A 16,050-nucleotide genomic window follows, 5' to 3' on the forward strand; every position below is an offset into this window, starting at 1 on the left:
GAACACAGCGCCACTTGCACGGCATGTACACAACACCAGCTGCACACAACGCCACCTATACAACATGTACACAACACCACATACACACATCACCACTTGTAAAATCATGCACACCTCACCATATGTACATAGCACCACATGTACAACATGAATGCATCACCACATGTACATTACACTGCATATCCAACATGTACATAACATCATCTATACACAACACCACATATCCAACACGCACAGAGCACCATATGCATACAACGCCATATATCCATCATGCACATAATACAATATTTACACAACACTGTATATCCAACATGTACATAGCATCATCTGTACCCATCAGTGAATATGCAAGATTCATACAACACTATCTATAATAACACCTTGTACATAATATTGCATAAAAAACATGTACACACAGTACATATGCACGATACTACATGTGCACAATCGTCATAGATGCAACATTCACAACATATACAACATATGCTCAACAGTAACACCACACATCTGAAACCATATTGTCCTTACCAAGAAACCTTGTTTCCAGTGTCTTATTCATGCTTATCCTAACATGTCGTAGACCACATTGCTTTCATTTCACTGATGTATCGCTCGGTATAACCTGTCCATAACATAGACATAATATAATCACATAATATCAACTCATAACCACATAATACTGACCTTGTAGATGTTTCAGGCTACTCTTCTCACTTGATTCCTCATGAACCATGAATATCTTCATGCCATTCACCTGCATAAAGAAATCATTCCTCCACACGAATGATCCCTTACAACCCTCTCGGATAGTAACACAGATACATAAATACATACATATATAATCATTAGCATAAAATAATCATCATCTTGTCAGAAAACAACATACATACATACATGTATACATATAAATGTTAGCATTAATAATCATGATCCATGACAACCCTGTCAAACATGACATACATACACACCTACATGTATAAACATCAACATAATCATGATCATAACATAATTACTAGATATCAAGGTCAAGGTTAAGAGAACTTCCTTTATTCATACAAAACATTGAGAACAATTGTTCCCAACATAGCCAAGGAAACTGACACCTTAGATCCATTTACTTTACCTTTTTTGGTTACCTTTCTCATGACTGTACTGCCACCATCCATTTACCGCAATGGACCCAACCAGTCCAACCGACTGTCATAGTCTTACCTTCTGCTATGCTTACTCATGCACCGAGCTTCATCTGTGTCTTACATTACATGTTGAGTACCACACAACTCTCCCTGAGCTCCATTAACTTTCCTCTTTCCCAAACAATTCCCAAGACACTCAAAACATAAAAGGCAAGACAAGAAACAACCAAGAAGGAAACCATGAAACCAATAATGACACCACAACCCAAGTGGCATAGCCATGCACAAGAAACGAACAAAACCACAATCAAGCATAACGAATCACCAAAAGCATAATACTAGCAACAAACATGTTAACTCAAACTGCATGGTTCCCAAGGAAAGATCAAACCAAACCTTCTTCAAGATTTCGTGACAATCTCATCGCCATGAAATCCCCTACATCATAATGCCATTTTCACATAATTGTCAGTGCATACATAAATATAACAATACACTGGTTACCTTACCTTGTCATGCCAATTACATTGTGTGTAATTGAACACATCCACACCATCTTTCAAGGGACTCAAATTCCCTTAAAAGATCCACCTGCAACTAAAGACTGGCTAATATACCTGTCAAGTACATGTTCATGACTATAGCACATATCCACATAATGTAAGACAAAATAAAGGTTAAGAAGACTCCCTATATGTAAGGCACTCATTCGTTTGGAATTAGGGTTTCCAAACATATCCAGAGGAATTATTGTCCAATTCCTTTCTTTTACCCTTTTTACCTTGCTGCAATTGAGGCTTACTATGTACTGTCACATCACCCAACTATTAGTTATATAAACACATCAAGTGTTACCTTGTCACACTTTGTCACACTAATTCCTAACATGTTACCCTGCAACTCCTCACACATGTCAACCACATGTTCCAAATATCAAGACAATCATATCTACTAATTTGAGATCAACCTTTACCTAGATTAACAATCATGTCATAATTCATAGTCAACTCATAGTCCTTAGACACATTGTGTTCTAGCGACTACAACCACCCTCCAAAATTTTTCCTTAGCCTGTTTTGGAGCCTCCCTACTAACCTTACACAGCACTTTGTCCTGCTTCATCAAGTACTCAAGCTTGAGTGTTTTCCTCACACAAAGGCAGCCTGTTGATCACGGCTGATCCATTCCCCTCACAGGCTGCTTACCCGGACTTGTTCCAGATGTAGGCTGAGTAGATTCCCCTTGAAAATTGCACATTCCTAGAGGGAAACCAACATTCCCTCCAGGAATCGCGCAATCTTATCTGACAGTGTGCTGGTCTCCAAGATTGCACAATTCTGCCAGCCAACCCTCCCAGAAGGATTTACACAATTTTTCCCAGTAGCAGGTTGTTCAGCCTAGGATTTGTACAAATCTGGGCAGAAGTCAGCTGCTCTACCTAGAAATTGCACAATCCCCTTTGGAAGTCAGCCCAGCTTGTAGTCAAGAATGCGCATTTTCCCCAAGAAGTTGAGAACTAGCATGCATGTACAGTCTGGTTGACTAGTTCCACCGGGGACCGAGGAAACTCAACTTGCATGCATGCATGACTTGATATTCCCAGAATAGCAAGAGACAACATGCAAAAGGCATCCCATGATTCAGGGAAATATTTTTAGCAACCGGGGGTTACATGCAAAGTTGTTTTAGAAGTTTTCCTCCAAGTGTTGCTTTTTCCTAGATTTGTGTTTGTGCGTCTTGAGACGAAACTTATTTATTCGACACATCAGAGCTCATTCATTCACATTGATCTTGGATCTCTCACATCCCACAACACATGCAGGACTCTTCAACACATCCGGTTCAGCGATTCACGGGTAAGTGGCCTCAAATTTTCTTTTTCAGCATTTCTGTCACTTCATGTGTATTCGCTTGTGTGAGTGTTGTTTGCTTGATTTCTTTGAACGCCTGCTGTCATTTACATATATTCTAGCTTGTCCTAGCTTTGTTTCAATTTTCATTGCTATCTCACTACTGTCGCATGCATGAAACTGTTTTGCATGGACATTCGCCCAACCAGCGAATAGCCTCACCCACATGCATGTTGATCTATTTTCTCAATATTCCATTCATGTTTTGCATGCACTGTTTATCACTTCTGCTATCACTTAGTGTCACCATGCATTTCATCAACTTACTTGCTTTAAGTTGCCCGTCAGCGAGTCAGGCCAACCTTGGCCCAGTCTCTGCCTTCACCAAGGCTACTTTGCACAATCTAGAGAAGGAAGGCTCACCTTCCTCTCTAGATTTGTGCATTCTGGCCCAACACTAGCCTCTTGCACTGAATTGTGAATTTCTAGAGGTCAGTCGCTGCTTGGCCCAAAAATTTGCACAAATCTATCCCTGGGCTAGCAATCTTTCCCAGGTAGATTAAGAATTTTACAGATCCAGCAACCATTCTAGCCTTAGTTTCGACTTCCTTTTGTGCAGTCCTGGCAGCTGGTCACTCAACCTCCCAGTGAACTTTGCATAATCACGCTCATCATTTCCCCAGGTATGTGTTGTGTCCTTCCCCGGATTTGCTTTGTTTTCATTGACATATTTCTTTCCATGCATGTTGCTTGTTTCTCGATCTTTTAGGCATTCATTTATCTCAATGTCTTCCAAGAGAGTAGGATCCCAAGACACCGATGGTGTTTGTTGGGCATGGAATCCCCCCCAAGGCATATTTTGGGGCTTAAAGCCCAAGTTTTGACCCAATCTTGTTATAAAGCTCCTTGAATTGTGGGCACGGAGCGTGAAAAGTATGATAGAGTCATAAGGTTGTCCACCCTAGTTTTGTAATGTAATGTTGGCTGGATAGACCTACCCATAGTCCGCGGACCATGGGATTATATAAATAGAGCGAGGCTCTAAGTGTAAAGAGGGAGAGAAAAAGTAGAGAGATAGGAAGAGAGTCTAAGTAACTAAGTGAAGTGTGTCTTTGGGTCGTAGAGTAGGAGAAGGCTTTGCAACTGAGTGCGCAGAGGCCTAGTAGTCTGCAGCTAAGTGCGAGAGCCCCTGCAACTGAGTGTGCAGGGTGGAGTCAAGTCTGTAACCGAGGAATGAATTTATAAAGAGAGAAGTTTGTTATCATCTTGTGTATTTGTTCTTGGGTTAATGAATGATTAATATAATTTGCAAATATACTGTTTATTTACTGCGCGCACCTGTATGAATGGTTTATGTTGTTAAGTATAACTTAAAGCACACAAGTAGGCTAAAATAATCGACTAACAGTGGAATACCAGTAAGATCTTGGGGAATAACACAGAGCGCAACGCTCAGCCCCTGGGTAGGGCTGCGTGAAGGCAATATATCAGGTTGCGAAGTGTGGGAAAGTGTGCGAAGCAAATTGCGCATAGGGTTAAACTGTAGACCACTTGAACTCATCAGACATTTCGAGGGTGTGGAAACTTGGTTCTAGCACCCTCCCATACTACTTCAGGTGAGACCTCAGTCTGCGCTCCGCGGACTCTTGCCAAAAGGGCCAGTAGTACCAGGATATGTTTGGCTAACTTAACTCTAAACCTAGGTCAGGCCCCTATAAGCCAACAAATGGTTCCGTTGCCAGGATCGGGATCTGCATAAGAGATGTCTAATGTCGTATCACTGGAATTCGACAAAGAAAGGAATTGAAGATTGGTTGGACAGAAAGATTCACGAGTTTGTGGTGCAGGGAAACAAGAATCCACAGTTATCAAAGGAAGAGTGGTTAGATTGCTACTTATATACAGAAATCCACAAAATTTTCTTTGCATCCTTCCCCTCTGAGTTGTACGAGTGGATCGCGAAGCTAGCAAACAATTAAGGAAGGTGTAGGCTTAACAAACCTATTGTGTGGACTCCAGAGTTGGTGCGCAGACTGGAAGCATCGGAAGATAAGATCGCACGCACTGTGGACCATTGGCTCGATCGAATTATAGGAGGGTTTATCATCGAGTTCGTGGTAGATACTTCAGTCAGCTATAGCGAGGTGGAACGATGCTTCCTCAAAGGATCGCGAGGTAAGTACATTAAATCTTTGAGCACTTGGATTAAGATGCTACTGTGTGAAAAGTGGGTTATGTGAGTAAGTTGATGTTTGAGGCTACGCGGAGTGGGAGAGTATACAAAAACAAAGGTAGCATAGAACTAGAGTCTAGCCCCTTGATTTCAGCTCCGCAGGAAAGCGAGGAAGATCTCGTGAAAGTTTCACCAAGAAGTACGATCAGTCTAATAAAGTAGTGAATTCCGTGCATACCACCCCCACCTACACCACCATGATTTTCACCATCTTCACCCTTATCTTTGCCCACACCACCTCTGCCACCACCATTCAATATGGCAATCACGATAAAGTTGTCGGTGTTCAAAGGAGTAGGGAACGAAGATTCGGACCAGTTTTGGTTCATGTTAAAGGCTGTATGGGAAGCGCAGGGAGTCACAGATGACAATATAAAGAAAGCAATGTTGGTTAGTGCCTATAAAGAAAGCAACGTTGGTCAATGCCTTGCAGGATTGTGTAGTAGTGTGGTACATTAAGCATTCCAATGACAATCCAAACACAGGGATTGCGGATATCTAAGCTGCGCTAAACAGAGAATTTAGCAGGCCAAAATCAAAGACATAGTCGATTATTGGATTTAAGGAAATCGTGATGCTTCCAGGAGAGACCCCCTGGGAGCTAGATAAGAGACTGAAGTGTATGATTCGTGAAGCCAATATGACCTTGACGGATGGGCAACACCACGCATGGTTTGTAGCATTGCTAACGCCACATCTAAGGAACGCGCTGTCACAGTAGAAGCTATCCATTCAAGCCGAGGCCTTGGAGATCGCAATGAGACTGCATGAGATCCTGATATAAGATCCTAACCTGGGAGTCTAATAGATCCACACGCAGTTGAAAAACTTGTGCCTTGAGATGAAAAGTTTGAAACAAGATAGGACGGATCGCCAAGAAGCGCGCGAGGAGGTATGGTGCGTAAAGTGTAAAGGCTAGGGACATGAAAAGGACCATTATCCAGTATTCGTGAACTACCTAGCAGGAGGAGGACCAATGCCATTGATACCAGAGGCACAAGCAAGACTGAGCGTAATGCCTGCCTTATGGTGCACGATTTGTCAGATAGGAGGAAAGCATGCTACAGATAACTGTCATCTATTACAAAAGTATACACAGACTTCCCAACAGTTGTTCTGTAATTTCTGCAGTTCAGTAGGCCACGATGAGCGCACCTGTAGAATTTATGAACTAATGATGGATCAGACTCCTACCTACAGAGTTCAGACTGAAACACAGGCCCTCGATCAAAATGCAGGGATGGTGTGCACTGGATTTCAGGGGTGCGGACGAGGTCGAGGTGGAATGGGACCAGGAAGAGGTCGCAGACAGCTGATATGTTACAATTGCAGAGGGCCAGGGCATTATGCCTGCGATTGTACAAATCCGACGAGACCATCATGCTTATATTATACCCAGTTTGATCATGAGACAGAGGACTGTCCCACACTGATAGCGAGGTTGCGTGATAAAGGAGCACTCCAACCTCCCCTGACTCAGAACCTGCAAATGATAAGGTCTCAGTTGTGCAAGGAAGACCCGAATGTAAATATCGTGCTCCGAAGTGGTATTACGACAGGAGATGACAAAGGCAAGTAGCCTGAAGAGAGTGCCTGGGTTCGCAAGGCTCCAACAAAGGAACCAAAATTTGATTTGGAGCATGCTAAGGAGACATTCATGGAAACTAATAAGAGCTTCGCGGAGGCCTCCATTTCAGTTAGTAAAGATAAACTAGAACCAGAAATGGACCCATAAATGCTCACTACCTTTTTGGAGACATGCATGAAGTTACTGTGTGATAGCAAGGCTGTGAAGGGGTTGTAAGAACTCATAACTAGATGTGCTGGGACCGCGCCAGGAGAATTGTGCATAGTCTGGAAGCTCGGGAAGCACACAACGTGAACAGGAAGAGAGATGAGATTGACTGCGCAGATCGATGAATATGAGATGGATCAAGTGATTTTGGATCTAGGATTGGACGCGAATGTCCTGCCAAAGCAAACATGGGATCGCATGGGTAGGCTCGCGTTGCAGTGGTCTCCTATTCAATTGCGAATGGCTAACCAACAAAAGATCCTACCCATGGGATGATTTTAGGGAATAACAGTGGATATCGAAGGTGCAAGCGCGCTTGCAGATTTCTAAGTGATGGAGATTATTGATGACAGAAATCCCTATCCTACGCTACTAGGAATAGATTGGGCCATTGACATTAATGGAGTGATAAATCTAAAGAAGCACAAGATGATTTTTTAGAAAAAGTCACTGCGTGTAGTGGTACCTTTAGACCTTGCGGAAGGATCACACTACATAGAGTCAATGCACGACTATGAGAGTGACAACGATCTAGGTTGTATCTATAAGATAACCACATGGGAGTAGGTCTAGGTGAATCTAACAACGGATGGCAGGATTTCATGGGAGCGTGAAAGCTCCTACACCTCAGATTCGGATGAGGAGATAGAACGATGGTAGAACCAGTTACATGAGGTAACCACGCTCAACTGCAACATGATGACAAGGTCACTGCGTTGCATGAAAACAGAGGTAAGATATCTGCCTATATATGACAGATTGACCAAGGTGGATGATTTCCTAAATCAATTTGAAAGAGAAGTACCGGAACAACAGTGTTTTGATGCTCTGAAATGGGTATTGCGCTCTACGCCTACAAGATGGTGGGGTATGCATCAAAGAAGTTTTGAGGACTGGCATGAATGTAGAAGGATGATGCGCATGTGCTTTGGAAAGCCTAAGATACAACTACTAGACAAGTATGATGGACGGGATGATCCATGTGCACACCTCGCAAAATGGACCAAGGTCTACGGGGAAGAGCCACAACCTGAGTGGGTGCACCTGTTCTGTCATACCCTGGATATCATACCCATGAATTGGTATACTGAGATGGAGCTCTGCCATGGAATGAGCGAAAGGGATATCTTGCGCGAAGGATTCCTTCTAACCTTCACATTTGAGGATCGTTGGTGGGGTACTGTTGATGATGCGCTGCAAGCTATAAAATAGCTATCTTCAAAACACCTCAGGAGCCAATGGAAGTGTTGCAGCCAGAATGGGTGACCGAGCTGAGCTGTGCATTGGAGTGTTACAATGTAAACATTGAGGAGGATGATGAAGATCCACGAAAAATCAACATTCTAGAAACTGAAGGCTATCACGAGGTTCAAGGACCATTGACTGAAGATCCTGAGTTCACTGCGCTGGTAAAAACAAAGCAGGTAAACATTGGGACGGAGGCTGAACCGAGGTATTCAATGCTCGGTGACTATTGCGATGATGCCATGGTGGATAACGTCACTGAGTTACTTCGTGAGTATCAAGACTTATTCTTGACCAAGATTACGAACTTAAAGGGGATCGTTGGTGATTTAGGGATGATGAAGATCACCCTTAAACTTAACGTGAAGCTGGTTAAGCAAAGGCCTTACCGCTTGAATCCAAAGTACAAGGAAAAGGTACACATAGAACTAGACAAAATGCTCGCAGCCAGAATTATTGAGCTGGTGGAAGAATCTGATTGGGTAAGCCCTATGGCAGTACAGGAGAAAAAGCAGAAGGGCAATATAAGAATATGTGTGGACCTTAGGAAGTTGAATGACGCTTGCGTACACGACCCATTCCCGACCCTGTTCACAGATGAAGTATTGGAAAATGTTGGTGGGCAGGAAGCATATTCTTTCACCAATGGTTTCTCAGGGTACCACTAGATCAAAATCGCTCAGGAAGACAGGAGCAAGACCACCTTTGCCACTGAATGGGTCTTCTTTGAATACACTATGATGCCATTTAGGTTAAAAAATGTTCCAGCCATCGTTTCGCGCATAGTTGTTGCCGCCTTCAAAGAATATATCCACAAATTCTTGGAGGTCTATCTGGATGATTGGACTGTCTTTGGATTGGTTAAGCACCACGTAGCAAGCCTATGCTTGATGCTGGATACTTCTCGATGACACTAGATTGCGCTGAACCTTAAGAAGTGTACATTCCTCGTTCCCTTTGGAAACCTACTGGGACATGTGGTCTGCAAACAGGGACTAATGGTAGACCCCATAAAGATTGTAGTAATTCTGAATTTGGAAGCACTGTGAAGTGTTAAACAGTTGCGCGCTACGTTGGGACACACAGGGTACTATAGGAAGTTCATCAAAAGCTATGCCCAGATCACTGCACCGATGGAGAAACTATTGAAAAAGGATGTCACATTCTACTAGAATGATGATTGCATGAAGAGCCTGGATGTCCTCAAAGGGAAATTGGCTTCCACTCCAATCCTGGTCTTCCCAAAATGGGATGTGGAGTTTCATGTCCATGTTGATGCATCATGTATCGTGCTGGGAGTGGTGCTCACACAAGAAGGTGGAGAAGGCTTGGATCACCCTATCACGTTGGCAAGTCGTAGATTATCCAAAGCTAAAAAGAACTAGTCCACAACTGAGCACGAGGGATTGGCTATGGTGTACGTGCTCCAAAAATACCAGCACTATTTGCTAGGAGGACATTTCAAGATGTATACTGACCATTCCACGCTAAAATACTTGGTCAATAAGCCTGTTTTGCGGGGGCACATATGTAGGTGGCTCTTATTGTTCCAAGAATAGGACTTTGAGGTCATGGTAAAGCCTAGACACTTGAATACAGGACCGGATCACTTATTGCGTATTAAGACAGGCGAGGAACCTACTAGTTTGAAGGAAGGATTACCTGATGCACAACTCTTTTTTGTGCGCATCGCAGATGGACACTTTGAAGATATAATCCACTTCCTGACAACAAGAACTACACCAAAGGAATACTCCGTTCAACAGAAGAAGGAATTGGAGGTGTGCATGACAGATTTTTTTTTTCATCGTAGGGCACCTATACAAAATGGGTAATGATGAGATACTACGAAGGTACGTACTTGAATTTGAACGAAGTCAGATCCTCGCAGAAGCACATGGGGGCACTGCAGGAGGACATTATGTAGGACGAGCAACAACACAAAATATTCTCCGCACAGGGTTGTGGTGGCCAACCCTTCATCAAGATTCAAAAGCACACTGTAAGGCCTGCGATATATGTCAAAGGACTGGTAAAGCATCGTGAAAAGATGAGATTCCTTTGAATCCACAAATGATGCTGCAGCCCTTCGAAAAGTGGGCAATCGAATTTGTGGGACCTATCAAACCCCAGGGAAAAATGGGTGCGCAATACATCATCACCGCGACGGAGTATCTGACACGCTGCGCAGAAGTGTAGCTGGTCAAAGACTGCACGGCCACTACAACTGCGAAGTTTTTGTTTGAACACATGTTGACATGATTTAGCTGTTCAAAAATCTTAATGAGTGATTGCGGTATACATTTCCTGAATGAAACCATCAGCACGCTCACAGAAGAGTTCCAGGTGTATCATCAGAAAAGCACACTGTATCACCCACAAGCCAATGGGACAGTAGAAGCATTCAACAAAATATTGGAGACTGCACTAACCAAAGTATGCGACGCGCAGCGAAGCGATTGGGACATGCACGTACCTGCAGTATTATGGGTTTATTGGACAATGTGAAAGAAACTAACAGGACAAACACCTTTTCGGTTAGTTTATGGTGTGGAAGCTATCATGCCGATGGAGTATATTGTACCTAGTTTGCGCATAGTAGTGCTCACAGGTATAATGGACCACGAAGCTCTGGAAGAAAGTCTCACACAATTGGAAGAACTTAAGGAGGAATGGTTCCTGGGTGGGTTTCATCAGCAGGTACAAAAGTAGCGTGAAAAAGCCTGGCACAATCACCATATTAAGTTGCACACCTTCAAGGTAAATGACTTAGTACTGTTGTATGATAGTAAGTTTGAAAAATTCCCGGGAAATTTCAAAATTCATTGGTTGGGACCATACGTGGTTAAGGAGGTCACAGACAAAGGCGCAGTACAACTAGTCAAACTAAATGGAGAGCCTTTCCCAGGCAAGGTGAATGGCAGCTGCTTGAAGCCCTACACAGGTGGCCCAGCTATTTGACTAACCGACGGAAGCACAGTCTTCACGCTGCAAGCTCAAAGCCCAAGTTTTGACCCAATCTTGTTGTAAAGCTCCGCGAATTGCGGGCGCGGAGCGTGAAAAGTATGATAGAGTCATAGGGTTGTCCGCCCTAGTTTTGTAATGTAATTTCTGCTAGATAGACCTACCCATGGTCCGCAGACCATGGGATTATATAAATAGAGCGAGGCTCTAAGTGTAAAGAGGGAGAGAAGAAGTAGAGAGATAGGAAGAGAATCTAAGTAACTAAGTGAAGTGTGTCTTTGGGTCGTAGAGTAGGAGAAGGCTTTGCAGTTGAGTGCACAGAGGCCTAGTAGTCTGTAGCTGAGTGCGTGGACCACTGCAGCTGAGTACGCAGGGCGGAGTCAAGTCTGTAACCGAGGAAGGAATTTATAAAGAGAATTTTTTTTATCATATTGTATATCTGTTTTTGGGTTAATGAATGATTAATATAATTTTCAAATATACTGTTTATTTACTACGCTTACCTATATGAATGGTTTATGTTGTTAAGTATAACTTAAAGCACGCAAGTAAGCTAAAATAATCGACTAACAGTGGAATACCAGTAAGATCTTGGGGAATAACGTAGAGTGCGACTCTTAGCCCCTAGGTAGGGCCACATGGAGGCAGTATATCGGGTTGAGAAGTGCAGGAAAGTGCACGAAGCAACCTGCGCATAGGGTTAAACTGCAGACCACGTGAACTCACCAGACATCTCCAAGGTGCAGAAACCTGGTTCTAGCACCCTCCCATACTACTTTGGGTGAGACCTTAGTCTGTGCTCTGTGGAATATTGCCGAGGGCTAGTAGTACTGGGATTTGTTTGGCTAACTTAACTCTGAACCTGGGTCAGGCCCATATAAACCAACAATGTTGTAGCTGGAACAACATTTGAACAGGTGTCCTCTAGTTTTCCAATCTACAAAGATACAAAGTTGTATCTAGACAAGGAAATCAAACTGAAGTGGCAAGAGGTGAATGAAACATTCACAAGTACTTTTGTGGAAGATCTTAAATACTGTCAGGTGTACGTGAACATTCATAAGTCCGACTTGTATCAGATTTCATGCAGATACCTCATGTTCCGATGCGCAGACATGATTCACTGGATCGTCTCTCACACTGACCCCGAGATGATGACCTTGAGCAGTTTCAATGGGAAGAAGCTTGCAACATTCTGGGCACGAGATTATGATGACATGTATCAGATGGACAATCCCATGACTGTCATGACCCCTATGTTCAGCTTGCTGAATAGCAGAGGCCACTCCAAAGACATTCTGAAGGATTGGGTAAAGGAGCCAGCTTGTTTCAAGATGACCCCTAATTGGATCTATAAGACGAAGATATTGAGGAAGGCATACCAATACTTGGTCATATTTGCATGTTGACTGAGTGGCCAAGCAAGCACTGAGACCTTCCCTCAAAGTTGGGAGGTCACGTTGGACCAACTGGCTAGAGAAGGAAGACCATGCAACTAGTTTGGAACATTGGCTCATCAGCTAAAGGAGCAAGTCAAGAAGGCTCTATAGTCACCTGAAGGTATGCATGTCCGCCTACATTCTAGATGCAGTCTGTGCCCGACATGAGTTCCCGGGCCTAGAGTGGGCATGGTCACCAGCCGAGACTGTTGTGAGCACATATTTCAAGTTATTCTCCGAGTGCAGCTTCATAGGAGTAATCATACGACTGTCTGACCATCTTGTCACCCTAATATACAGGTTGATATTCGAATAAGATCCACCCTCCATGTCAAAAGAAGCAATGAAGGCATTGTTAGACATTGCAGATTGGTATGCCTCACTTGATGACACGTTCATTTGAGTGTTCAGTGTGGAGAAGCCTCCACATGTTCTGCCAAAGTTTTCTTTGGACGTGCTTGTCATGCAAGAAGTAACGTATCATATCTCAGCAGGATTAATAGCTAGGCTGCAGTGGAAGAAGAAGGCACCTTGTCCCACTCTTCCATTGCAGATTGGATTATACAAGATTCAGAGTGTCAAGCAAGCGGATGTCAAAGCTGAACAAATGAAGAAGTACTCATTTGACCTTTGAAGCTTCAACCCATATGACACACATTGAATTGTTAAGGAACACTGCATGAGAGTTCAGTTCAATTGGATCCATGGGGAATTTCATTGGGTCGAGGAAGACTCATGGATGTCTTGTTACCATTACTCCAAACCCAATGAACAGGTTAGTTTCACCATAGAATGGTTAGCACAACAACATGAAGCAGCACCACGGAGAACACCAACAGTAGCAGTAACCACAAAGGCAACAGAGCCAAGCATACCTCTGCATGACAAAGGGAAGAGAAAGATTGTCGACCTCATGGAGGAGGAACAAAGCTACAAGTTTCGAGCAAATCCACTTGTAGAACAAGCAACTATGGCTATTCAACATAAGAGGTAGCAGTGCGACAAGCGAATTGCGTGAAGGCAGAGGGATAAGAAGAGAATGGAAGAAGCAGAGAGGGAGTTGCATGAGCTGAGGAAACAACTTCGAAAAGAACAAGAGCTGCACCAACATGAGAAGGAAGCGAAGTAGCAACAGATTCAACAGGGGGTGCATCACATGTAGACAGACGAAGCAACGCCTGTACAAGTAGTTGACTCTTTTGAACAACTAGCATCAGACGAATAGGGTGAACCCTTGTAGGGGCAAGACTTTGCTAATGAGATAGAATAGGCTCTTGAACAGTTGGATGCAGACATGGAGCAGCAGGAGTTGGAACAGGATACCAACCTCATGCCTCACCACAGAGAGGTCGACTCGCCTGCTTCAATGCATCCAGATGATGAGCAAGTCTTGAATGACCAAGGAGGCACTGAGATCCTTGGTGGTCAGCTGGAAGAAGAGATGCGCAACAACTCTTTTGATGAATCTCAACATAGAGTTGTGCAACCTAACAGAGTACCAACTCCGGAGGACTGAACATCCCCTGCGCAAGTTGAAGAACAAGTGATCGTGACCGATGTGCACAAGGACCCAGCTGCTTTGGTCAATGGAGCTAGAGTGTATGCCAAAGCTACTAGCTCCAGTGTTCATTTTATCATAGTTGAGAATGAGCGAATGGTGAAGGAACTACAAGTGGCCAAGCAGGGAGAAGACTTGGTGACAATGTCTGCCCGAGTTGAAATGAAGAAGGAAATACTAGATGAAGTATTGTCCTTGGACACAGTCATGTGAACTTTGTACACCAAGTTCGGTACCATGCATCAAGTAGTCGTTCATCTTCACGGATGGCAGCATCGATGTGTGAGAAGAGCTCACATATTGAAGAACATACATGCTGTCATTGACAACATGCAGGCATGGAACATGAAGTACAAGGGAGCCACACTTCATTTGCCCAAGATGATCAGGGCCAATGCGGTTGAGTTGAAAGCACATATTTGGAGTCAGATCTGGAACTATGAGGACCTACTGCAACTCATCACTAGCATACAGGCTTCCCATGCATGAGTATTCAAGAGCATGGAGGTTGTGGTGCACACACATGCGATTCCATCACTTGGGACTCTCACCCAAGCGAAGACCAAGAAGCAGGTCCAACAGGAGCTTGACTTGTACTTCGACGAGTTAATGTGCATTACCACCAGTCCAAACTTGCCTATCAGTGCAGACATCATATGCAAGTCTATTGCTGGTCTAGCCACATTGAGGACAATGATGTGCATGCTTTCAGATGAGTTGGACATAGGAGCCTAAGTAGTGTACTCGGATTCCATGGAGGTAAGGCTCTAGAAGAATGTCACAACGGAACACACGGACACTATCAGAGACTACCAATCTTGGCACCAAGATGTTACTGTTGAGCAGCATGAGGATGTCGAGCAGTTGGAATTCTATAGTTTTCTAAGTCAAAGTGGTGTCTAGTTTGTCTTGTTCAAGCCATTGTTCACATGGGTATGTGTGCATTGTAATGTTGAGTCATGTCAAATGTAAGTCAAGTGTCAAGAGTGAATGTAACAATCATAGAGTAGGTGAAGATTCATGAGGGTAGTTGAACGGTCACAAAGGGGAATGTCAAGGGTCACCCCACACTTTGCTATAAATAGTCCCTCATAACTCATTGTATAGGCTTTTGGTCAGCCAAACTTCTACTAAGACTATCTTGAAGAAAGCTTGGACAATATTGTAATGTGCCTTGGCTTCTCCACTGCATGAAGCTAGTACATCTCCTTGGAGAAGCAAGTGGATGTGGCTATAATTTTTCACTGTTGGGGCTAGCAGGTTTACATGGTGTATTGTATGATTATGACTTACAATTCTTTAATACTAAGAGCCAACACGTTTTCATGCATATGTTGTTATTGTAGTTGGACTATTCCGGTTGCCTTAATGATATATGTTGTTTAACTTATGTACTTGTATATGAACTGATTTGTATGCAATTATATGAATCTTGTTGTTAATGTGTTGCGTATGTTGTTAATGTTGTCACCATCCATGTCGACTGCTCTATCAGACATCAAACAGACCTTTCTCATGAACCTTTCTATATCAACCGTCACACTCGTCTCGGATTGATCCGTGAGGGTTGTTCGTGTTATATTACCTTGTATGTTGTGATTGCCGCATCCGAGTGGACTACTCTACCGAAAGCTGTGCATTTCCTTTGTGTGGTGTGTTCCTAACTGAGTTGGGACTGATCCCTTTCAACTTGGAACTCACCTTCACCTTCCTCTCCCTTCAAAGTGTTGGAATCTCTTGTACACATTCCTTGACTCTCTGCATCAATCACACCCTTGCTACTGATAGAGTTATCTTACTTGCCTTTCTGTCACATCGCAGTCAAGGCAT

This window comes from Pinus tabuliformis, chromosome 8 (assembly GCF_031772625.1).
Source record: "Pinus tabuliformis cultivar Carrire ecotype Pingquan chromosome 8, CPIR1, whole genome shotgun sequence".
NCBI classification, from domain to species: Eukaryota; Viridiplantae; Streptophyta; class Pinopsida; order Pinales; family Pinaceae; genus Pinus; species Pinus tabuliformis.